Consider the following 26,762-nt stretch of genomic DNA (forward strand, 5'->3'; position numbering starts at 1 on the left):
GAGTGTTTTGTTCTGTTTTTTTTTTTTCTTTCAGCGCTTTAAAAATGTTACCCCATTTTCTGCTTGCTTGCATGGTTTCTGAAGAGAAGTCTGATGTAATTCTTATTCTTGTTCCTCTGTAGGCAAAGTGCTTTTGTTTTATTCCCTTGAATTTCCTTCAACAATTTCTCTGACTTTGATATTTTGAAGTTTGAATATGATATGCTTAAGTGTAGTTTTTTGGTAATGAACTTGCTTGGTGTTCTCTGAGCCTCTTGGATTTGCCCTTTTGTGCATGTGATTAATTTCGGAAAATTTTTGTTCATTAACACACCAAATGTTTATTCTGTTCCATTTTATGTTTCTTCTCCTTAGGGTATTCCAACTGCATCTGTGTTAAAACTTTTAAAACTCTCTCACTGTTCTTTTCTTCTTTTTCTTTTAATTTTAGTTTGAGTAGTTTCTCTTAACATATCTTCAAGCTCACTGATTGTTATTTTGGCTGTGTCTCATCTACTGATGGCTCCTTCAGAGTCATTCTTTTCTGATACAGTTTTTTTTTTTTAATGATTCTCTCTTCTAGTTTTCATCTCTCTGCTTCATTATTCATCTGTTTGCCCATATTTTCTGCTATTTTCCATAAGAGCCCTTAACACATTAATCATGCAGTTGTTGCTAGCTCAACTGCCACTGAGTCAACTCCAACTCATGGTGACCTTATATACAACAGAGCAAAACGTTGTCTGGTCCTGCATCATCCTCATGATCAACAGCATGTTTGAGTCCATTGTCGTGACTGTTGTGCTAATCCATCTCACACATCCTCCTTGGCCCCCTGCTTTACCCAACATGATGTCTTTTCCTGCAATTGATCCCTCCTCATGACATGTCCAAAGCAAGAGTTGGACAATGTTCTGTTGCAATCCATAAGGTTTTCCTTGGCTACTTTTCAGAAATAGAGTGCCAGGCCTTTCTTCCCCTGTCGTGTTTTGAGTCTGTTCATTCTAATCCTATTCACAGTAGAAAAAGTAACAGAATGGTAAAACTTTAGCTTTAAGAGATATTTTAGAGATCATCTAATCAATTTTCCCCATTTTATAGTTATGGAAACCCAGGCCTATTCAGGATTACAAAATTTGTTGGTCTTTGTTCTAAAAGAATTCAACAATTTACAGGAAAGAAAAAAATTCCTCCAAGTGAGGTGAGATGTTTGTTGTTCATTGTGTTCAGAAACCTCAAATTCCCAGCAACAAATGATGAATCCCCTCATCAGTCTTTGAAATTTCGTAATCCTGTGTACCACACCCTGTGTGTCAGGGTTGATGAAACTGACTTCGGGAAAAAATAGACGGATCTGGAGATTTTTATTCTTAATACAGCATGCTACTCTCACTGGTGCAGGCTGATGGTGTTTTAGGGAATTCATCTTTTGAACCTGTTTTGCAAAGTGAAAGTTGGCCAGAAAGGGGAAAAGGCAAAGGTTGAATCGGAATCCAAATTAAAGGTCTAAACTCCCTTCCCACAATCTAAATGGAGACTCACCTTCACACAGTCACTTCAGTTTTCCCACTGGCAGCGCCATTCATGGACCCAATGCTTCAGTCCTTCTTTTGTGCTGAGGAATGTTTATTCTAACAAGCCACATCACCTGGTAAATGGGAATTCATTTTTCATTAATGGGAAAGATGCTGTAATCTGGTTCAGTAGAAAAACTGAAATTAAGAGTCCTATCATGGAAGTGAGAGATAAAAGAGAATTGCAATTCTGTCTATGAATTTTGAATGTCTAGCTTGGCTGCCTGTTATTCTGTAATTTACTGCCATTAATTTACTTTCTACTCTGCCCTATAGGGTCGCTATGAGTAGGAATCGACTCGACGGCACTGGGTTTTCTGGGTTAATTTACTTTTAGACAGTTTAGTATATACTGGCAGTTTATTAAACATGAAATACGACGGAGGTTGACAAACACATGTTTTCGGTAAAGGAAAAAATGGATTTATAATTTATTTTACCTTGTGGAAACTGGCTTTAAATCCGACTAAAATCTAAATTTAATTCGACACAGGGAAACAACCTATTAGAATTATATCAAGTAAATAGAGGAAAGATTTCAAAGTGAGCGCCCGGATAGCTCAGTCGGTAGAGCATCAGACTTTTAATCTGAGGGTCCAGGGTTCAAGTCCCTGTTCGGGCGCAGTGGCTTTTGCCCGTAGATCTAATATCATGCTAAATTTCAAATATCACAGAATACTTCCACTTTTAATGGAATTCAGTTCATTTTTTTATTGAGTTTGAAACGTGCTAGATAAACATATTCTCAAGGAAAAAAATAAACAACTATGCAAAAATGGTTAATCTCGAGGTTTTGCACTGCGATCTCCCAGCGAGAAGGAATTTATATTTTCAGACTGGAACAGTTGGGGGAAAAAAAAAGGGAGGGTTCGAAATAGAACCGCCCGAACAGGGACTTGAACCCTGGACCCTCAGATTAAAAGTCTGATGCTCTGCCGACTGAGCTATCCGGGCTCTAGTGGTAAGATGCTTTATTGCAATGTCTTATATAAGAATGAGAAAGTTTGTGTATGCAATTCTATCCTGCATTTTGTGAAAGTAGTTTAAACCAAAGAAAGATTAGCATCGATGAGCTGAAGATAAACTGAAAACACAAATTCTGTATCTTTCACCAACATTACCAGCTAATTCAGAATTGCCACATATCTATCTACTCAATAACCATTATTAGGCTTCGATTTGTAATCGATTCAGGTTTAAGAGAATGTGATGTATCGCTTTTGAGGCGCTGTAGTGAAATCAGGTCTATTTTCCTATTGATAATACGGTGGACATCAATGCTTTAAATCTCAACCACGACAGAAAAGAACCGAGTCTCTGTAAGAGAGAATACAAATGTGCTATTCTGAAGCTACTGCGTTTAGCCGCGTGGTATGAAGTGGGAGAAAGAACCCTGTGGAGGGGTAGTGAGATTGCTCTGCAAGCTCACTGAAGGTGTCCAAGTGATTTTAAGCGGCCCAAACCATGGGGACAGAAGCCCTGCTAAGCCAGAAAGACAGGAAAGACAGCAAAGAGAAATGCTATTGATTTTGGCATTTGAGGCTCTTCCCCCTAGCAGCCACCAGTAACTGGAATATTGCCTTCTTATAGGGCTAGCACTGAGAATTCCCCACTGTAGGGCTTTTTCAGTGGGACCCCAAAAAGGGTTTTTGTTAGCTGATGTTGCCTTCCTTTAAATCTATCCTTTCCTATGTTGGGAGTGATTGCTCTGGGTCCACAAGTCTACTTTCAGAATTTGTCCTAAAAAAATAATCAGAGATACACAAAAAGATGTAACTACGGGAGAGATGATCGTGGCATTTTAACTGGAGAAAATTAGAAACGACATAAATGTCTATATAAATGGTGGTACAGCCTGAATATGGAATGTTATAGAAGAATACAACATGGGGAAAATGTACAAATATATTTAGTTAGGTAATATCTCAAATCATTTTCTTTTTAAAGAAATGGTTGATACATGCACATTGAAAAACTGAAAAGATACATGCTTCTACAAAGCCAGCATTCTGAAATTCAAGTGCCTTCTCTTTGCTATTACTATATGATCTGGGCCAACATACTTCTCTGTGTCTCACACAGACTGGTTGTGAGAATTAACTAAGATGATGCATGTAAGCTGTTCAAAACAGTGTCTGTCATATAATAAGCTTTCATTAAGTCATATAAAGACTTAACGGCCAAGCTGAAACAAGAACAGACTCCTTGGGTTCTTCTCTTTCTACCGTTCTCTGACACCATCCATTCTTCAGCAAAGACAACGTATTTGATAACAGCGAAGGAAGATGCAGAGAATTGGAAAAGCTGACAATATTAGGTTAATTTCAGGTAAAAAGAGTAACTTCATCACGTAAGCTATGGGGAACTATTGAAAATTTGGCTCATTAATATTCCAATTTCTCACTCAATGGAGTACACATGATTTTCATTCCATTTGTGTTACATTAAAAAAGACAACAAGGGCTACCATATTAAGTTTCTCTGTAAAAATCACATCCAAAAATACTGCCCAGAGCTACTGGTGGAAAGGTTTGCCACGTCTAGCTGTGTCATCAGATGGCATGCTGAGTCATCAAATCAAGAATATTAGAGTGCCTTTTCTTTTTTTTTTTTTTGCCCAAGACCCTTTGATTCTTCCCTACCACTTATTGAATGACACATGGAATTTTTTACGGCAGCATTCAAAAACCCTCTCCAATCTGTCCCCAGCCTACTTTGCTAGCATTCTATACCAGTGCCATAAAAACGTAAAGCAAGCCACATACATAATTTAAATTTTTCTATAGCCACATTAAAAAAGAGTAAAAAACAGTGAAATAATTTTATAGTATATTATAGTCAAATCAATATATCCAAAATGTTAAAATTTTAACATGTAATTAATATAAAACATTATTAGTGAGATATTTTACATTCTTTTATTGTACTAAGTCTCTGAAATCCAAAGTTTATTATACACTTATAGCACATTTCATTTTGAACTAGCCACATTTCAAACTACGTGTGACTGGTGGCTACTATCCCACACAGTGCAATTTGATACTATGCTAATCTTCTACACAGTAACGAAAACTTAAATCCAAGTGGATGCCTCTCATTTTCCAGACCATGTCTTCTGATGAATCATCTCTTTCCTCTCCCTATTCTTTATGCCACGACTCTTCTTCGAATGACTTCTCCTGTCTCTGCCTCTTGAAATCCTATTCGTTTTTAAGGTCTCTTCAAAAAACCTTCAATGACTATGTTAAATGGGAAGCAAAGATTAGTTCAAAAGTCTATGGATTAGCTATTCAATAAATGGAGCTGTAATGTTTATTATTCAAACGGAAAAAATAAAATTGAGTCTCTATGTTGCAACATATCTCAAAATCAATTCCTGCTGTGTTAAGGGCCTAAATGTGGAAAGCAGATCTTTAAAAGTTTTAGAGGAAAATATACAAGTATATCTTTATGGCCCCAGGACAGTGAAGAATCTCTTAATAACAAAGAGGAAAAAAAAAACAAAATAAAACAATAAATCTGGCTCCTAAAAAAAAAAAAAAAGCTCTGTTCACCAAAAGTACCATTTAAAAAGTAAACACAGCTACAGATTTGAAGATGTTATTTGTAATACATATAACCTAAAAGGATTAATATCCAGATTATATAAAAATTTCTACAAATTCATAAGAAAAAATAAATAATACAATAGAAAAATGGACAAAAGATATGAATAGGAAATTAAGTGATTTTTCTAAGGCCCCTTCCAGTTCTAAAGGGATTAGAAGTCAATATTATTGGCCTAACATAGTCTTTCTTTAAAAATTAATTATGAATAAGACAAGAAAAATAAATAAAAGGTTTACAGATTGGAGAAGAAGTACAATTATCTCTACTTGTGAATGATATGATCCAATATGTAAAAAATCCCAAAGAGCCCACAAGAAAGCTTCTAGAGTTAACAGAGGAATTTAGTAACGTTGCAGGGTACAAGGTCAACAAACAAAAATGAGTTGGGCTTCTATACATCAGCAATGAGAAATCTCAGAGGGAATTTAGGGAAACAATCCCATTGGCAATTGCATTGAAGCAAGTAAAATATCCAGGAATAAATCTAACTATGGACATGAGGGACTTATATACTGAGAACTATAAAACATTACTGAAAGAGATTGAAGAATGCTTAAATAGATGGAAAGATGTTCCATGTTCATGGATTGAAAGACTTCATATTGTTAAGATGTCAGCACTATCCAGAGTGATCTATAGATTCAATGCAATCCTGACCAAAATTCCCACAGCCTTCTTTACAGAAATAGGAAACCAAAACCTTAACCTTATATGGAATGGCAAGTGATCCTGAATACCTAAAACAATGTAGAAAAAGAACAGAGAAGAAGGACTCACACTTTCTGATTTTAAAACAAACCATAAAAACCAAAACCCAACCTGTTCCCATCGAGTTGATTCCAACTTGTAGCGACCCTACAGGACAGAGTGTAGAACTGGCCTATAGGGTTTCCAAGGAGTGGCTGCCATAATTCTTAACTACTGCACTGCCAGGGCTCTGAAACACACTATACAGCTACAGTATTCAAAACGATGTAGTACTGGTATAGTAATAGACACATAGACCAATGGAAAAGAATTGAGAGTCCAGAAATAAACCCACACATCTAAGTTCAACTGATTTTTGACAAAGGTGCTCAGTCCATTTGATGGGGAAAGAAGAGTCTCTTCAGTAAATGGTGCTGGGAAAATTGGACTTCCACATGTAGAAAAATGGAACAGAATCTGTACCTCACACCATACACAAAAACAAATTCAAAATGCATTAAGGACCTAAATGTGCAAGTTAAAACCATAAAATTCTTAGGAGAAAACACATGGGCAATGTTGTCAGGCCTAGCTTTCAACAACAGATCATCTAATATAATAACAAAAGCGCAAACAGCAAAAGACTAAATAAATGGAAACTCATAAAAATTAAAACTTTCATTCATCAAAAGACTTTACCAAAAAAGAAAAGACAAGCCAAAGACTGGGAGAATATCTTTGAAAACCATATATCTGACAAGAATCTAATAACCAAAACATATATAAAGTTTTGATAACTTGACAACGAAAAGACAAATAACCCAATTATAAAATGGCACAGGACTTAAATAGACATTTCACCAAAGAGGACATTCAAATGGCTATTGACACATGAAAAGGTGCTCAGCATCATTAGCCATCAGAGAGTTACAAAACAAAACCACCATGAAATACCATTTCACTCCTACTAGGATGGCTAAGATTAAAAAAAAAAAAAAAAAATGACAAATGTTGACCAGGATGTGGGGAACTTCGAACCCTTTATCCATTGCTGGTGGGAATGCCAAATGGTACAGCCATTATGGAAAACAGTATGCTGGTTGCTCAAAAAACTGAAAATAGAACTACCATATGATCTAGCAACTCCACTCCTAAGTATATGCCCAAAAGTCTTGAAAGCAGAGACTCAAAAAGAGACTTGTGCACCAATGTTCATTGCAGCACTATTCGCTATAGCCAAAAGGTGGAAATGATCTAAATGCCCATCAACAGAGGACTGGATAAACAAAATGAGGTACATACATGCAATGGAATACTACTCACCAGTAGGAGAAATGAAGTCTTGTTACACGCTACAGTATAGATGGAGCTTGAAGACATTACGCTGAGCAAAATAAGTCAATCACAAAAGGACAAATATTGTATGACCTCACTCATAAAAAAACAAGAAAAGACAAATGTACAGAAACCAAAGTTTATTAGTGGTTACCAGGAGTGGGACGGAGGGGGAACAGGGGTGTGATGGTGATGGAAAAATTCCACTGATTAAGGGTAGGGAGGGTTGCACAGCCAATTATTGTAATTGCTGTCTATAAGTTGTACACCTGTAAAAAGTAGAACAGGCAAAAGTTGTGTGATAGATATTTTCACAACAATATCTAAATCCAGTGCTGTCGAATTGGACAAAAAAAAAAGTAGTTGCCGAGGCTGCTTATGTACAACCAAACACCTCACGGGATTTGGTTCCTTGGTTTGGAGGTTTAGGGTCGTGGTTTCATGGGACATCCCAGTTAATTGGCCTAATAACATAGTGCTTCTGTTCTAGTTAGTTGCATAGTGCCTGGGGTCTTAAAAGCTTGAAAGTATGCGTCCAAGGCTCAGCAATTGGTCTCTATTCACCTGCAAGAGAGGAAGAAGGAGATTCGGGAATAGGAGGAGGATATAGAATGTGTGGCTAATTGCCTCTATGAACAACTTCTTCCTTTTGCACGAGACCAGAAGAACTGGATGGTATCCACAGCTACTGTTACTGAACATTTTGATCGAAGATTCTATAGAAGAATCCTGATTGAAGGGGGGAAAACACAGAACAGAATTTCAGATTCTCATGGACTCTAGACTTCCTGGAGCCATGGAGGCTGGATGAACCCCTGAAACTATTTCCCTGAGATAATATTTAAACCTTAAGTCAAAATTTTCCCCTGAACTCATAAGCAAACAATAGTTTAGCTTAACTAGTAAAAGAAGTCTGCCTTGAACATCATCCTTTTTTTTTTTAATTTGATTAACTTTTATTGAGCTTCAAGTGAACGTTTACAAATCAAGTCAGACTGTCACATATAAGTTTATATACACCTTACTCCGTACTCCCACTTGCTCTCCCCCTAATGAGTCAACCCTTTCAGTATCTCCTTTTGTGACAATTTTGCCAGCTTCCAACTCTCTCTATCCTCCCATCCCCCCTCCAGATAGGAGATGCCAACACAGTCTCAAGTGTCCACCTGATATAATTAGCTCACTCTTCATCAGCATCTCTCTCCTACCCACCGTCCAGTCCCTTTCATGTCTGATGAGTTGTCTTCGGGACTGGTTCCTGTCCTGGGCCAACAGAAGGTTTGGGGACCATGACTGCCGGGATTCCTCTAGTCTCAGTCAGACCATAAAGTATGGTCTTTTTGTGAGAATTTGGGGTCTGCATCCCACTGATCTCCTGCTCCCTTAGGGGTTCTCTGTTGTGCTCCCTGTCAGGGCAGTCATCAGATGTGGCCAGGCACCATCTAGTTCTTCTGGTCTCAGGATGATGTAGGTCTCTGGTTCATGTGGCCCTTTCTGTCTCTTGGGCTCTTAGTTATCGTGTGACCTTGGTGTTCTTCATTCTCCTTTGATCCAGGTGGGTTGAGACCAATTGATGCATCTTAGATGGCCGCTTGTTACCATTTAAGACCCCAGACGCCACATTTCAAAGTGGGATGCAGAATGTTTTCATAATAGAATTATTTTGCCAATTGACTTAGAAGTCCCCTTAAACCATGGTCCCCAAACCCCCGCCCTTGCTCCGCTGACCTTTGAAGCATTCAGTTTATCCTGGAAACTTCTTTGCTTTTGGTCCAGTCCAGTTGAGCTGACCTTCCATGTATTGAGTATTGTCCTTCCCTTCACCTAAAGCAGTTCTTATCTACTAATTAATAGTAAAAAACCCTCTCCCACCCTCCCTCCCTGCCCCCCTCTTAACCACAAATGTATGTGTTCTTCTCAGTTTATACTATTTCTCAAGATCTTATAATAGTGGTCTTATACAATATTTGTCCTTTTGCCTCTGACTAATTTCACTCAGCATAATGCCTTCCAGGTCCCTCCATGTTATGAAATGTTTCACAGATTCGTCACTGTTCTTTATCGATGCGTAGTATTCCATTGTGTGAATATACCACAATTTATTTACCCATTCATCCGTTGATGGACACCTTGGTTGCTTCCAGCTTTTTGCTATTGTAAACAGAGCTGCAATAAACATGGGTGTGCATATATCTGTTTGTGTGAAGGCTCTTATTTCTCTAGGGTATATTTCGAGGAGTGGGATTTCTGGGTTGTATGGTAGTTCTATTTCTAACTGTTTAAGATAATGCCAGATAGATTTCCAAAGTGGTTGTACCATTTTACATTCCCACCAGCAGTGTATAAGAGTTCCAATCTCTCTGCAGCCTCTCCAACATTTATTATTTTGTGTTTTTTGGATTAATGCCAGCCTTGTTGGAGTGAGATGGAATCTCATCGTAGTTTTAATTTGCATTTCTCTAACATCATCCTTTTTTTAAGAACTATCTATATGGGATCAAATTGACAATAGCAACTCGAAAGATTAGCCACAAACCTTAGGAAGCAGTAAGTTAATGAGGGAGGAACAACTCAGAAAAGAAGGTGAGAATGGTTGCACAACTCAAAGAATGTAATCAACGTCACTAAGTTGTACATGTAGAAACCGTTGAATTAGTGTAAGTTTTGCTGTGTATATTCTCAAAAACAATAATCTAAATAAAATTTAGAAAAAATTGTTATGAACTACTTCAGACATACAAAAATTTATAAACATCATTGTCATTCTTCATAAAGAATACTATAATCTTTCATCCACCACTCTACCTAAGAAACACCACTTTACCTGTACAAAAGTTAACTGTAGTCCCTCCTCTTATGGCAACCGCCTTCTTTCGCCTTAAAGGGAACCACTATCCTAAGTTTGGTGTTTATTCCTGTCATGCGTCTCTTTAGACTTTCAGGACTTTCATGTGCATATAGTACTAAACAATATTTGTTATGCTTTTAAATTTTTTACATATGGCATAAAACTATATTCTATCGCAACTTACATTTTTGCCTATTACGTTTCCAAAATTCACTGATATTGATTCATGTAGTTATAGTTAATTTTCACTGTTTCATAGTATTGAATCGTATATCGAATTGCGTAATTGTGTAACGAATTGTTATATACGAATGAATACACCATAATTTCTTTATTTTGCTTCTGCAAACAATGCTGCTATCCACATTCTTGTACTCGACTCCATATGCACTTGAGGGACTGGAACTGGTCGGACTATTCCCACCATCAGCTCTATTAGATCATGTCTGAGTGCTCTCCAAAGTGATTGCAACAGTCTACATTCCTCACAAGAATGTATAAGAATTCTGTTGCTCTACATTTTTTCCTAATGCTTGGCATTTGTCAGATATTCTGAAAACCAATCTGATTTTCATGAGATGATTTCTAATGGTGGTTTTGATTTATATTTCCATGTTATTAGTAAAGTTGAGCATCTTTTCTTAATCAAACTGAATTGCATGTCAGGATCTGAATTCCAAAAGACTCCAGGAGATAGGCAGGGACCCAAACTAGCCAGATACTATTTAAAATAGACAAAGCAAATTCTTGTTTGAGAATTAAAAAAAAAAAAATTAATTGCACAAAAGAATAGGGGAAACAGTTGAAGCAGGTCACTTAAAAAAGCCCTCCCTCCTTTTTGAGGGGGATGGTTTTTGACTTCAAGCTCTCTATGAGCAATTGTGGAAAAGAAATTAATTCTCCAACTGCATGTACAGAATTTTGGATCTCCCAGCTATACAGGTTACACTAGAACTAGAGCAAGGCGCGACATGCAAATTAAGGGAGGTTATTGTCCCATTTTACTCTGCACAGGTCTGTATCTAGGTCTGGGAGCCACATTTAAAACAGGACAAACTGATGCTTTTCCGGAACTTGATGCTTTTCCATCTCGCAAACAGGGTGGCAAGGGAGCTTGAAGTCAGGTCGAATAAGTAGTTGAATGGTCACGAGGATTCTTAACTTCGGTGGGGTGGGTGGGGGAAGGAGGATTAGGGGTGGGTAGCTGTCTTCAAATAATTAGTGTTCATATTGGCAAGAGTGAAAACTTACTCCTTGTTCTTTAAAATGCTAAACTAGGATCAATAGAAACTGCAAGACAATGTATTTCGGCTCAGTGAAATCCTCAAACATTTGGAATCACGTTGAAATAAATGAAATTAGGTAGTTGGGGGAGGTAATGATCTACTGATGAAGATCAAAGGCTATAGCCTTCGGTATGGATTACATTTTAACATAAAGAAGAAAAATCCTATTACTAAAGAGGGCCTGACCCACGCCATGGTATTTTTAATCACCTCATATGCAAGCAAAAGATGGACAATGAATAAGGAAGGCCAAAGAAAAATTGATGCACTTGAATTAAATTGTTGGCGAAGAATATCGAGTATATCATGGACTACCAGAAGAATGAACAAACCTATTTTGGAAAAAGTACAGCCAAAATGCTCCGTAAAAGCGAGGGTGGTGAGGCTTCATCTTATGTACTTTGGACACGTTATCAGGAGGGACCAGTCTCTGGAGAAGGACATCATGCTTGGTAAGGTAGAGGATTCCACCACCCGCCCGTCAGTCTGATCTCGTGGGAGCACATCTGTAATTATCACAGACACTGAGACTTCTCCAAACCCTAAGTCTTACTCGTCAGCTCCTGCGACTCTCTCTCCCCGGATTAGCATTTGCTCTATGGTAGGGAGAGCGGAGCCTTTCTAGCTCTCCAGTCCTCCCAACGGCCCTATCTATGGTTTCCGAAAGCTTCGCCGGAAGCTCTCGTATGGGCTGGGTTTGAGATGCCGGAAGTTGCGCCTTCATTACTCGCCGTTTCAAAATGCTGCCGAGGCCGTGGGCTCTGTGACAGACGCCCCTTCCCCTGGGCTCGGCAGAAGAGCGACTCATGGAGCGGCTGTGAGGTGTGAGTCTTTGGTCTCCTATGCGGGGAGTCGGGAGTCGGGGAGTGGGAAGCCGAGCTACGGCCTGGGGAGGGGCGGCGGCGCAGCCGAGTCTGCGGGCCCCGGCGGTGGGCAGCGGGCGGGAGGAGCTTGAGGCGTGGGTGGCGGCTTCGGGGACGGTCGCGTCGGGCGGAAGAAGGGCGGTGGGGGAAGGGCTGTAAGACGAGCTCCCGCGTCCGCGAACTGGAGCCTGACTGAAGAAAATGGAGCGGAGCGTTATGACGTTGCCGCCAACGGGTTACAAACCTGAGATCGAAAGAGTTGGATTGACGATGTTCTAACTGGAATACCGAGGCACTTTGGAGAAGAGGAGTGAGAGACGGGCGGGCAGGGAGAATGACCAGTGTTTCTTAAGGTTTCAGGGAGTATTTTTCAGGACAGCGGCCATCCGCGTCGGAGGCACTTGAGTGCTAGTGTGAAAATGTCCATTTTGGGAGTCACACCCAGGCCTCCCGGAACAAAATAGAAGGAGATGGGACTCGGGAATATGTATTTTAGTCAGCACACCTCCCAGTGATTCTTAAATGTCTTCAAGTTTGAAAATCATTGTTTCGAAAGCTACGCTAGGAGGATAGGGTGCTGCTCTTTGCTTTCATCGGTGAAGATCTGTGTCGGTTAGGAAGCTGGCCTAAGCCTTGGGATGTGGGCACGCGGAAGAAATAATCTGTCAGAGATGCTTCGAACCTTTAGATATTAAGTAGTACTACGCGTCACTTTAGGTGTAGTACCCTCGCTTCTCATACGTTTCTGATATGAAAGAATTTAGTTTGAAAGTATTCATTTCACAAAATTTTCTTTCATAATACTGGTCAGGATCACAACTTTTTATTTTACACTTAAAAAAATAGTGCATGCCTGTTGTTAAAAAAAAAAATGCAAACAATACTAAAGTGTGAAATTAACAGTCCACCATCCCTACTCAGGCTAGCTACTGTTACTGCTTGATGTTATATCCTTCCTGACTCTTTCTGCCCATATTCACATTTTTAAAAAACAGTGGGATCATTTTGTATGTGTTGTCCTGTTGCTCAATAACAATATCGCGGACAGCTTTCCATGAAGTCCACATATAATACTTTCTCTTATTTTTTCTTGTGGTGAAAGCATCCACTTCCACATTTACAGCTTAGTTACATCGATTACATTTTTCCTGTGTCACCTTATCACTATCCTCATTCAAAAGGTTCCACCACCATTAACATAAATTCAGTGACCACCCCCCCCAACAAAAACTCCTTCTCTTCCCTTTCCCCCCACCACTGGGAGCCATTAATAGTCTTTGGTTTCTATATATTTTCTTATTTAAGTGAGATCATCTAGTATTTGCCCCTTGGCGACTGACTTTATTTCGCGCAGCATAATTTTTCAAGGTTTATCCATGTTGTGACATGAGTACATCTTCTAAAGGCTTGGATAGTATTGCATTATAGGGTGGCGCAACACTTTAGCCAGTTCTCGATGGCTTTTTAGATCGTTTCTGGCTTATTGTTTATTTTACAAACCTTTGGAGTAAGCTCCTGCTACACACCTTTGTAGGTATGTAACAGACCTAGTAAGAGCTGAAACAACATCTGAATAGGAGTTTCTTTTTAAAATAAAAAGATGTTTTTTACTCTCATGTATCCAGCTGAAAGAGATTACAGTAGTGTTAATAGAGGACCTTAGGGCCTGGAGGAATTGATGAGAATGGTTCTGCTAACTTCTGTTAAGCATTTATTTTAGTTAGAGTCTCAGAATCATCGATGTCTTTAAAGGTGGATATTTGACGGAGACCTGGTGGTGCAGTGGTTCAGAGCTTTGGCTGCTAACTGAAAGGTTGGCATGTTCGAATCCACCAGCCACTCCTTGGAAACATGGGGCAGTTCTTCTCTGTCGTGTAGGATCACTCTGAGTTGGAATCAACTCGACGGCAGCTGTTTTTGAGGATGAGGTGTAAGGAGTCTCTTGGACTAAGTGCAGGGTAGAAGCTACACTCTCTTCAACAATGAGAGCTGTGTAAGACTTTTCCTGCTGTCTGATTTCAGCCCTGTAGGTGACACACATAAAAACATAATGTGGTGCTCTGGTGTCATCATCTTCCTGTGGGGAGTCAGAAAAGCCTTGACCTAGGTAGAAGAACGAGTAAGAATTTTCCAAGTATTGAAGAGGAGAAGGGACAGGTGCCAAGGCAGTGGCTTTCAAACATTTTTCTTTTTAAAAAAATTTTTTTAATTGTAATTTAGATGAAGGTTTACAGAGCAAATTAGTTTCGCATTAAACAATACACACATTGTTTTGTGACATAGGTTACCCACCCCACGACCTTGGATTCCCTGTTACCAGCTGTCATGGATTGAATTGTGTCCCCCCAAAATATGTGTCAACTTGGTTAGGCCATGATTCCTAGTACTGTGTGATTGTCCTCCATTTTGTGATTGTAATTTTATGTTAAAGAGGATTAGGTTGGTATTGTAACACCCTTACCCAGGTCCCATCCGTGATCCAATGTAAAGGGAGTTTTCCTGGGGTGTGGCCTGCACCACCTTTTATCTCAAGAGATAAAAAAGAAAGGGAAGCAAGCAGAGAGGGGTACCTCATACCACCTAGAAAGCAGTGCCGGGAGCAGAACGTGTCCTTTGGATCTGAGGTTCCTGTGTGGAGAAGCTCCCAGACCAAGGGAAGACTACTGACAAGGACCTTCCTCCAGAGCCAGCAGAGAGAGAAAACCTTCCCCTGGAGCCGGCGCCCTGAATTCGAACTTCTAGCCTACTGGACTGTGAGAGAATAAACTTCTCTTTGTTAAAACCATCCACTTGTGGTATTTCTGTTAAAGCAGCACTAGATGACTAAGACACCAGCTTAAGAACAAGTGGGCTTTCAAACATTTTTAACCTTGACCCACAGTCAAAAATTTCTGCTGTAACCCAGCACACACAGGAATTGTAGTGGTTAAGAGCCGGAGAGTCTCACATGGGGCTGTTGTGAGTCAAAATTGACTTGACTGTACCTAGCAGCAACAATTCCTAACTCCTTAAATTAAGAGCATTCCAAGCAGTGTCAAGCACTTAGTGGCTGGTTTTCCAAACATCATCAAGCACGTAGTGGCCACTCGCTGGTTTTAGTCTTCCACTGCAAATTATCCTACATATTGTTGCCAGTAAGTCAAAATTAAGTCATTGTCTCCCTCTGGAGGAGAGCACTAGCATAGTGCTTGGCTTGTGGTTGATACCCAGTAAGGATTTTGGAACGAAGAAACACATAGCTGTACTCAAAAGGGAATATAAGTAGAAAAGGGACAAAATCTTGCTTTGGATTCAAGCTCACCCGCTGACCTTTCTAACATACATCCTTCATCAGTGCCTCTGCACATGATATTTTCTCTCCTTGGAAAGTATTCCTCCATTTTAAAATCCTTCCTGTCCTATCTCCACTTCGTCTAATGAAGCCTTCCATGAATTCTTCCTCCTGTACCTTGCAATCAAAAGTAATTTCTCCCTGGTGTGAACTTCCATGACCCTTAAATCAGTATCTTTTTAATGGCACATCGCTTTCAACTGGGCGTGGAAGTAATGGACTGCTGTAGTTTATCTTCTGTCCCGTTACCTTGTAATTACCTTTTTTCTAAAGCACAGCTCTTCAGCTGTCTTCATCAAGTAAATTAGAATATTTCAGAAGCTTATAACTCGTGAGCAGTTGAGGAAAAAGCAGATTGAGACTGCCTGATCTCAGACAGATCCTTGCCCCTTATGTCTTGCTGAATCCCTATCGTAATGTAGCTTGTACCTGGGGTAGAAACTACTAATCTCAGTAGTGATTTTATGAGCTGGAGACTGGTTGTGGTTTTCTGATGCTTGGGGCTTTCCACTTTAGTGCTCATTTCTTGCCTTACTCTTAGCTCCAGCTCACTGGGGCTGATAGGGACTGGAGTCTGGTTTTCCCCATGTGCTTTGCCTGTCAGTGTAGGTGATATCTTCTAGGGGGAAAAATAACAAAGACAGTTGGCAAGCACAGCTATTTCAAGAGAAAAATAACATATAGGCTTCACTGGAATAGAAATATTTAAAATTAGACTGATAATTGTCCTTAAAGAGATAAAGATGATATTAATATTGTCCCAAAATTTCCCCCCATGATCTTTATAGTTTTAGGTTCCATATTTAGATTTTTGATCCATTTTGAGTTAGTGTTTGTTTATGGTGTGGGGTATGGATCTTACTTTATTTTTCTACAGATACCCAGTTTTACCAGCACCATTCGTGAAGAATGCTGTTGGGATTTGGATCGAGATTGCATTGTATCTATATATTGCTTGGGGTAGTATTGGCATGTTCACAGTGTTAAGTCTTCCTATCCAAGAGATGGTATATCTTTCCATATATATAGGTCTCTTGGTTTCTTACAGTAGTGGTTTGTGGTTTTCTTTGTATAAGTCTTTTATGTCCCCGATTAGATTTATTTGTAAGTATTTTATCTTTTGGGGAGCTATTTTAAATGGTGGTGTTTTCCTGATTTCCTTTTCATAGTTTTCTTTGTTGATGTAGAGGGATCCAACTGATTTTTGTGTGTTAATTTTGTATCCTGCCACTTTGCTGAATGCTTCTATTAGTTTCAGTAGCTTTCTTGTGGAGTCCTTAGGATTTGTGTACAGGATCATATCATCTGCAAATAGGAGTAGTTTTACTTTTTCCTTACTAATGTGAGTGCCTTTTCTTTTTTTTTTTGCCTTGTTATTCCTGCTGGGACTTGCAACACAATGTAGAAGTGGTGATAAAGGGCATCCTTGCCTGGTTCCTGTTCTCAGGGGAAATGCTTTCAGATTCTCTCCACTGAGGATAATGTTGGCTGTTGGTTTTATATAAATTCCCTTTATTATGTTGAGGAATTTCCCTTTTATTTCTATTTTGCTGAGAGTTTTTCTTTTTTAAATCAGGAATGGGTGTTGGACTTTATCAGATGCCTTTTCTGCATCGATTGATATGGTCATGTGAGTCTTCCTTTGTTTTATTTATGTGGTAAATTACATTGATTGATCTTCTAATGTCCAACTAGCCTTGCATGCCTGGTATGAATTCCACTTGGCTGTGATGTATTCTTTTTTTGATATGCTGTCGTATTCTATTGGCTATGATTTTGTTGAGAATTCTTGCATCTGTACTCATCGGGAATATTGGTCTGTGATTTCCTTTTTTAGTGGTGTTCTTGCCTGGCTTTTGTGTTAGGGTTATGCTGGCTTCAGAGAAGAACTCTGGATTATTCATTCCCTTTCTATATTCTGGAATAGTTGGAGTAAAATTCGTATCAACTCTTCTCTGAATGTTTGGTAGAAATCTCCAGTGAAGCTATCTGGACCAAGGCTTTTTTTTTGTTGGGAGTTTTTTTTTTTTATGACCCCTTGAATTTCTTGTTTTGTTATGGGTCTGTTCAGATTTTCTACCTCAGTTTGTATTGGTTTAGGTAGGTTGTTATGTTTCTAGAGATTTGCCCATTTCCTCTAGGTTTTCAAATTTGTTGGCGTACATTTTTTCGTAGTATTCTCTTATGATCCTTTTTATTTCAGTTGGTTCTGTTTTCATGTTACTCATCTCATTTCTTTCTTTTTGTTGAGCAAATGTTTTATTTTCTTTTTTTCTTACATTGCCAAGCCTGGAAGAGATCATTTTTTTGGGGGGGGGGGGGGTTCCCGGCAACCTTATTTCTTTCTTTCCCTCTTTTTTTTTTCTAAATTTATTTTGTAGTTGAGAATATACACAGCAAAACATACACCAATTCAACAGTTCCTGTATGTACAATTTAGTGATATTGGTTACATTCTTCAAGTTGTGTGACCATTTTTTCTTAGTTGTTCCTCCCTTAACATAAACTCACTGCCTCCTAAGGTTTCTGTCTAATCTTTCGAGTTGCTTTTGTCAGTTTGATCCTATATAGATAGTTCTTAAAAGAGTTCAGTGCTCAAGGCAGACCTTTACACTAGGTAAGTGAAACTATAGTTATGAGTTCAGGGAAAATTATTGATTTGAGGTTTAAAGATTATCTCAGGGTAATAGTTTCAGGGGTTCATCAAGCCTCCATGGCTCCAGAAAGTCTAGAGTCCATGAGAATCTGAAATGCTCTTCTGCATTTTCCCCTTTTTGATCTGGATTGTTCTGTGGAATCTGTGATCAAATGTTCAATAGTGGTAGCCGGGTGCCATCCAGTTCTTCTGATCTTCTGGCAAAGGAAGCAGTTGTTCATGGAGGCAATTAGCCACACATTTCATATCCTCCTCCCGTTCTCTGACTCCCCCTCTTCCTCTGTTGTTTTCAGGTGAATAGAGACCAATTATTGTGCCTTCGATGGCCGCTTGCAAACTTTTAAGACCCCCGGATTACACAAGCAACTAGGAAGTAGAACAGAAGCACTAAACTGTTATTAGGTCAGTGAATAGGGATGTGCCATGAAACAATGATCCTAAACCCCCAAACCAAGGAACCAAACCCCATAGCATCTCATTTCTTATTTGGGTTGTTTGCATCTTCTCCTGTTTTTCTTTTGTCAATTTGGCCAGTGTTTTGACAGTTTTATTAATCCTTTCAAAACACCAGCTTTTAGTCTTCTTGATTCTATAGTTTTTTCTGTTCTCTGTTTCACTTATTTCTGTTGTAATTTTTATTATTTTGTTTCTTCTGGTGACTGTGAACTTCTCTTGCTCTGTTTCTACTTGTTCAAGTTATAGGGTTAATGTTTTGATTTTTGTCCTTTTGTCTTTTTTGATGTGTACATTTATTGCTCTAAACTGACCTCTGAGTACTGCTTTTGCTGTGTCCCAGCGGTTTTGGAATGTGGTGTTTTTGTTCTCATTTGATTCTAGGAATTTTTTAAATTTCATCTTTGGTTTCTTCTATTACCAGTTGTTTTTAAGCAGGGTGTTATTTAGTTTCTATTTATTAGATTTTTTCCTTGCTTTTCCTGTTATCGATTTCTACTTTTATAGCATTGTGAGCAGAGAAGATGCTTTGTATTATTTCGATGTTTTTGAATTTGTTGAATCTTGCTTTGTGGCATAAAATGTGGTCTGTTCTGGAGAATGATCCATGAGCTTTGGAAAAGAATGTGTACTTTGCTGCTGTTGGGTGATGTGCTCTGTATATGTCTGTGAGGTCAATCTGGTTGATTGTGGTATTTGGGTCTTCTGTGTCTGTTGAGTTTCTTTCTAGTTATTGTGTCCTTCACTGAGTGGTTTGTTAAAGTGTCCTCGTATCATTGTGGATGTCTTTTTCTCTTTTCATTGGCGTTAGAGTTTTATGTATTTTGGAGCTCTGTCGTAGGGTGCGTATATATTTATTGGGGTTCTGTCCACTTGGAGGGTTGACCCTTTAATTATGATATTATGTCCTTTCTTGTCTTTTATGGAGACCTAGTGTGTTTGTTTAGTGGTACAGTGGTTAAGAGCTCAGCTGTTAACCAAAAGGTTGGCAGTTCAAATCCACCAGCTGCTCCTTGGAAACCTTATGGGGCTGTTCTGCTGTGTCCTGTAGGGTTGCTGTGAGTTGGAATTAACTGGACAGCAGTGGGTTTTTGTCTTTTATAGTGGATTTTGCTTTGAAATCTGTTTTATCAGAGATTAATATTGCCACTCTTGCTCTTGTTTGGCTATTGTTTGCTTTATATATCTTTTTCCATCCTTTAAGTTTTAGCTTATTTATATGTTTGTGTGTAAGATGTATTTCTTGCAGATAGCATATTGATGGGTCATGTTTTTTTAATCTGCTCTGCCACTCTCAGTCTCTTTCCTGGTGCTTTTAGGCCATTTACATTCAGTGTGATTATCAATAGGTATGAGTTTATTGCTGTCATAGTCTTGATTTTTTTGTTGTGTTGACTCTCTGTTCCACTTAATTTTCCATGTGGATTTTTTTTTGTGTGTGTGTGGCTTGTCTTTCATTTCCTTTGTCATCTTTGGTTTTTTGTGTACTGAATTTTTATGATTTTCTTCTTTTATATTTTCATGAGTAGGTTTTTTGACTTTTTTTGTGGTTACCCTGAAATTTACCTTTATCTTCCTAAGTTTAAAGTAGAAGTTTATTTCTGGATATTTTTTGACTTCCTTTCCATGTGGTAGTTCTGAACCTATACCCTTTACTTCCCCTTTATGTTTAGAAATGGCTGTCAGTTACAGATTGACATTTCTGGTTTCCTGTTTTCCATTTTTTAGCTTTATTTTATTTTTGAGAGGTCTTTATCTGGGTTGATATCTGTCTAATGTTGTCATGTGTTTTAATCTCAGGTTGTTATCTGGTGTGTTGTTAGTTTTCTGTCCCTGTAATACTTCTTGTAAAGTTGGTATGGTTTTTACTTTGATTTCTGTTTCTCTGGAAATGTCCTAATTTCATCATCATATTTGAGCAGTAATTTTGCTTGATACATAATTCTTGGTTGGCAGTTTTTTTTTTCCAAGGCTTTATGTATATTATCCCATTGCCTTCTTGCCTGCATGGTTTCTGCCGAGTAATCAGAACTTAGTCTTATCGTTGCCCCTTAATAGGTGATCTTTCATTTTTCCCACACTGCTTTCATGTTTCTTTCTTTGTCTTGGGTTTTAGAAAGTTTGATTATATGTCTTGGTTTTCTTCTTTTGGAATTTGTCCTATATGGGGTTCGTTGTGTTTCTTGTATGGTTATTTTCTCATCTTTCATGATACTAGATATTTTGTCAGAATATCTTTAACAGTTTTTTCTGTCCTTTTTGTTGATTCTTCCCCTTCTGGGATTTTGATCATGTGTAAGTTATTCCTCTAGATGGTGTCCACACTTAGGCTTTCTTCATTTTTTTTTATTTATGATTTTTTCTTGAACAGATAGTGTCAAGAGATTGTTCTTCTGTTCCACTGATCTTACCTTCCATTGTTTCAATTCTTCTCCTATGGCTTTCCATTGAGTTGTCAGTTTCTGCAGTTTTTTTGTTAAGCTTCTGGATTTTTAGTTGCTGTTTCTGTATTGTTTCCAATTGTCTATTTATTTTGTCATTTTATGCTTGTATTGTTTTCCTGAATTCCTATACACAAGCCTTTTGAATTTCTTATCTGGAAGCTCCAGTATCGTTTCCTCCTTAGGGAGAATTTCTGGTTCTTTATTATAGTCATTTGCTGGGACTGTCTTTTCCTGCTTCTTTAGGTAGTTTGCTATTTTCTGTTGTCTCAGGAGATTAAGAGGTTATTGTATTTATTTTTGATTTGTATAATTCTTTGCTGGGACCTTTTTTGTTTTGTTTTGGTGATTCCTGGCAGGTGTGGCTGGAGTGGTGCTCTGGTCATTGGACTGGCCCCACTGGAGCCCTCCCTACCTGTCTGGGCAAGTGGAGTGGCAGGTAGGTGTGGGAGCTTGGATCTCTGTTTACTGATCTTGTGGGGCAGCTGAGGACGGGTTGATTGGGCTTTGGCTTCCATCGGTCTTCAGTTTGGTGGCGCAGGAGCAGTTGATGTGGTGGCTGTGGTGGCTGAGTGGGGTCATTCACCTCTTGCTGGTTGGGAGGAGGTGTGGGTGGTAGGGGAGGCAGCAGGAGGACGTTCACACAGTTGCTTTACCTCCATCTCCACCTGGTCAGGGGAGGAAGGAAGGAATGGCAGGTGGATGTTTGTTCAGCCTTGCCCTCTCTGTCTGTTGCGTGGGAAAAGGGAGGAAGGTGCAGCAGATGGGTCCATGGGTACTCACTCTTCTTCCACCCTGTGCTGGCTGTGGGAGGGAAGAAAGGGTCTCTTGGGGAATGTGCACATAGTCATAGCTCCTCTGCCCTTTGCTGGGTGTGAAGGGATAGAGCCATGTCTGGCAGATACACGCACAGAAGTGCTTCCTCGTTTCAGGTGAGGGGAGGAAGGGGCGCTGGGGGGTGCACACACTGTCACATTTCCTCTGCCTCTCACTGGGTAGGTTAAGGGAGAGAGTCACCCTGGTAAATGCAAGTGCAGTGGTGCCACCTCATGTCAGTTGAAGAGGGAGGAAGGAAGGGGCTGTGGTGGGTTGTGCGCACAGGCATAGCTCCTCTGCCCCTGGCTGGGTGGGTTAAGGGAGAGAGTCATGCATGATGGATGCAGTCACAGTCGGGGAGGGAGGAAGGGGCTACAGGGGGATGCACACACAGTCATGGCTCTTCTACCCCTTGCTGGGCAGGTTAAGGGATGGAGTTGTGCCTAGTGGATGCACACACAGAGGTGCTGCCTTGCACTGGATTGGAGGAAGGAGGAGTGGTGGGTGAACTCTTGTCCTGCTGCTGCTGCCCTCCACCAGGCCCTTTGCAGAAGGAGTAGGTGGTGGGTGGTCACAACCACAGGGGCACACCTAGTCTCGCTTGTTGGGTAGGCAAGGGGAGTAGTGGACGGGATTGGGTTGGGTGAGAGGAAGATGATAGGCTCTGTTAACGGTCCCCCGGTCAGGCAAGGCATTTGGGGTATGGGACACTGTGCCACCTCTGATCAGGAGGACGGCTTGAGGGGGAGATCCTTTGGCTAGGATATGCATAGGGCACCTTATGTCTTCTGTGGCCAGTGAGCAGGACCTGTCCTCCCTCGAGTGCTGGGGCAAGGGCAGCCCAGGGACCGGGTTGGGTGGGAGAGCTCCTGCCGACACTCGGTGGGTCCACCGCCTTCTGCACACTCTTGCCCCTGAGGTTTAGGGCTGCTGCCCCTGAGTATCTCCATTCTGAATCCGGCCCTCTCCCTGTCTCTGCTGCTTTCCATGTGTGTCTCTAGATGTTCTGTGTCCCTTTTGGGAAAGTTTTGAAGGTGTTTTCTTGTTGTCTTCACCCAAGGTTGCTGCTGACTTTGTCCCAAGTTAGCTGCAGTGGGCTGGGACAGCTGGCTGAGCTCCTCCATTCTGTGATACCCCTGTTTTGCTGCTTTCCTTGTTCCTTCCATTTGGTGTTCAGTTCAGTTCTTGAACTTTCTTTTTGGATGTTCAGGGTTCCCTATCTGCTTCTCTTTTTCTTTTTTTTTTTTTTTTTTGGTCTTTGGTGCAGGGGAGCGTTATGGTGTGTGTCACTGATCCCCCCATCTTTATTGATTCATTATATATATACCCATATATATTGATTACAATAAATGGAATAAACTCACCAGTTAAAAGATAAAATTGATGATTTGGATTAAAAAAATTGTCCAAAGTCTAGATACGTGATTTTTATAGGACACACCAAAAAGTTTAAGGACTTGCAAAGAGTAAAAAGTTGGGAAAAAACATACCAGGACCTACTACCCAAAAGAAAGGTGTGTGGCTAATTAATATACTTTAAGACAGAAAGTATTAATTGGGATTGAAAGAATCAGTACATAATGTTAAAAGGTTCAGTTCACCAAGAAGATACAGTAATTGAAAGCATATGTTCCTCTAATTAAAAGTTCCAAAATTGATGATGCAACAGTTGGTAAACCTACACTGGGATAAATGGATAAATCACTGTCATAGTAAGAGATTTTGTTACATCTCTTAATTATTTATTTGTAGGTCAAGCTGACAAATAAGCAAGGATATAAAAGATTTTTAAAAATCAACAAGCTTGACCTAAGGAACAGAGTTCTGCAAGCGTGCATTAAAAAGGGGGTCTCTACTAGGCCACAGGGAGAGCCTCAACAGTGGCTTCATGCAGAGGATAATCTCTTACCACAGTGAAGTTAGAAGTTAATTCCAAAAATGTAAACTTGGAAAATGTGTGTACCACTGTATGACTCATGGATTAATGAACATTATGATGGAAATTTAAAATTACCTAGAACTGAATGGTAATGAGACTTCACATATCAAAATATGTCTGGTGAATAAAAAAGTGTGGGGGAGGGCAGGAATTCATAGCCTAAATAAAAGAGGGAATGGGCTAAATGTCCAATTTAAGAGATCAGGAAATGATCAGTGAATAACTTGAAAAAAGTAGATGGAAAGAAGTAATAAAAATAAGAGGGGATAATTATTAAGAAGAAAACTAAGATACAGTGGAGAAGATCAATAAAGCCTAAAGTTGTTTTTTGTTGGGAAAAAAAGAGACAAACCTCCAACAAGATTCGTTAAGAAAAGTGAGAAGATAAACAATATTGTGAAAAGGAGGATGTATCTATACACAAAGTAGAGGTTAAAAGAGGATGCTGTCACCTATATGGAGCTCTGGCGGCTCAGTGGTTAAGAGCCTGACTGCTAACCAAAAGGTCGGCGGTTCAGATCCACCAGCTGCTCCTTGGAAGCCCTATGGAGCAGTTCTACTCTGCCTTGTAGGGTCACTATGAGTCAGAATCAACTCGATGGCAGCTATATGCTAGTAATTTTGAAAACTTAGACAAAATGGAAGAGAAAATAAACAGCTTAAATAATAACTATTAAAGAAATTGAAGCAGTGATTAAAATTTTTCCCAGAAAGTAACCACCAGGTTTTATAAGTTTTACAGGTGAGTTCTACTAATCTTTTAAGGACCGTAGTATCCCAAGTTTGTAGAATTTTTTTCGAGACAATGGAATGTTGGGAGATACTCCACGATTCATTCTGTAAGGCCCATGTAACCCAGACAGTCAGACTAGACAAAAACATAACAAAAGGAAATTATAGACCCATTCCTTATTAATAGAGACTTTAAAACTTATAATATTAACAAATCAAAACTAGCACTCTACAGAAAAGGATAATACCCAAAAATTAAGTTGGGTTTTTCTTAGGTGTGCAAGGGTTTAATATTAGAAAATCCAAAAATGAAATTCAGAATTCACCACATTAATAGGTAAAAAGACCAAATATATATATGTATATGTATGTATATATCAGTAGTTACAGAAAAAGCATTTTATAAAACTGAACACTTACGTATGGTATACTCTTAGTTAATGGAGAAGGAACTCTTCTAAGCTTGTAAAGAGTAGCTATTAAAAAAAAAAAATAGAGCAAACATCACATAGGGAAATAGAAGCACTACCTTTTAAATCAGAGAAGACAGAAGTGCCCGATATTATTATGTGTCTTCAACATTGTATTTACAGTCCTACACAGTAAAGACAAGTTTGAAAAAAAAAAAAAAGTAGGTAGAAGGAATTAGAAGTACAAGAATGGAAATGGAGGAAATAAAATTTGGTTGTTTCCAATGTGATCATTTATTACAAATAATTGGGTAAACTTAGTAAGGTGACTGAGTATAAAATTAATAAAAGCCATTTGTATTTCTGTACATCTGCAGAAATCATTAAAAAATAAAGAGAAGACATCATTAGCAGTATTATCAGAATGTTAATTTTAGAAATAAACCTGACACAAATGTCCAAGACCTCTATAGGAAAAATTTCAACTTTATTAAGAGATATGTGGTTAATAGGGGAATATATCAAGTTAATAGATTAGAAAACTACTTGATCTATATAGTCAGTGTGATTTCATTCAGAATCCCAACAGGGATTTTCATGGAACTTGATATGATACTAAAATCTATAGGGAAGAATTCAAGGATGAAGAATAGCAGGTCATTTCTAAAAAAGAATGGGGTGAGAGGACTTGTTTTACGAGATTATAAGATTTAGTGTAAACTATAGGTATTAAGACAGTGTGAAATTGTATAAACATAGAAAAATTGAATATTGGAGTACAATAGAGAACCCAGGAACATCATGCATGTAAGGAAATTTGATACATTACAGAAGTGGCCGTCAGTCAAGAAAGGCATGCTCAGTAAATTGAGCTGGGAAAAACAGTTATCCACATGAAAAAATAATAAAATCCCTGAGGGGGAAAATCTACTTCAGGTGGAGTAAGGACTGAAGTGTTTTAAGTAAAAGTTAATGATCTTAGTAGGAAACCTTCCTCCCCCAAATCTCAGTAGAAAGAATAGGTGAATCTGAGACCTTATGGTGTAAAAAATTGCACACAGACCGAGTTCATTGACTGCAAAAAAAAAGAAAAAGATTATTAAATTTAATTTTATTAAAATAGTAGAAAAGACATATTGCAAATCGAGAGGAAGATATTTGCAAAACATCCAGTTGACAAAGGGTTGATAATCAGACTATATAAAGAACTTGTATAAATACGTATAACGAAAAAACAAATAGAAATGTACAGAAGACACTAAGATATTTCACAGAAGAGGAAACACATTGCCAGTAAGCATATGAAGAGATGTTCAACATTGTTAGTGATTAGAGAAGTGAAGATCAAGCCCATTACCCATTTAGTTGGCAAAAATTAAAAAGTCTCATGACATCAAATGTTGGAGAGGAAATGGGTCCACAGGATCTCTCATACATTGCTGATGGGATTGTGAATTGTTACAAATACTTTTGAAAACTTTGGTGCCAGATCCTAAAGTTGAATTTCTCTTACAGGTATGTATACCCAAGAGATTCTCTTGCAAATGTACAACGGGTGACATGCCCAAGAATGTTAATAGCAGCACTGTTCACAGTGGTACAAACCAGGGCTTTGAACCGGTTTCACTCCCGGTGAGAATTTTCATTCTACCCCCAGATACACTGAAGCAGAATTTACATTTTAACAAGATCCCTGGGTGATGCCTGTTTATAACTTCCTGGGAACTTGTTAGAAATGCGAATTCTCAGCAGGGGTTCGAACCAGAACAAACTGGTTTGAAGCCCTGGTACAAACCTAGAAAC

The 26,762-nt window shown here is 39.0% G+C and overlaps 1 protein-coding gene and 2 non-coding genes across 5 annotated transcripts in view; 2 read left to right on the forward strand and 1 right to left on the reverse strand.

The window, feature by feature from the left end:
- Nucleotides 1-2,102: 2,102 nt before the first annotated feature.
- TRNAK-UUU (transfer RNA lysine (anticodon UUU)) lies at nucleotides 2,103-2,175 on the forward strand. Its single transcript has one exon. It is a non-coding gene; the product is annotated as a tRNA-Lys (tRNA).
- A 259-nt stretch (nucleotides 2,176-2,434) lies between these two features.
- Nucleotides 2,435-2,507, reverse strand: TRNAK-UUU (transfer RNA lysine (anticodon UUU)). The gene has a single exon. It is a non-coding gene; the product is annotated as a tRNA-Lys (tRNA).
- Nucleotides 2,508-12,002: 9,495 nt separating this feature from the next.
- The window catches only part of MDM4 (MDM4 regulator of p53), a 49,060-nt gene continuing 34,300 nt past the window's right edge, over nucleotides 12,003-26,762 (forward strand). Inside the window, exon 1 of one of the 3 annotated variants that reach the window (XM_049857850.1) lies at nucleotides 12,003-12,140. The gene's annotated coding sequence lies outside the window, so the exon portion shown is untranslated. Of the gene's footprint in view, nucleotides 12,143-26,762 lie in introns of all 3 variants that reach the window. The other 2 variants (XM_049857849.1, XM_049857851.1) reach the window with 2 other exon arrangements.

Source organism: Elephas maximus, chromosome 18, assembly GCF_024166365.1.
Source record: "Elephas maximus indicus isolate mEleMax1 chromosome 18, mEleMax1 primary haplotype, whole genome shotgun sequence".
Taxonomy (NCBI): domain Eukaryota; kingdom Metazoa; phylum Chordata; class Mammalia; order Proboscidea; family Elephantidae; genus Elephas; species Elephas maximus.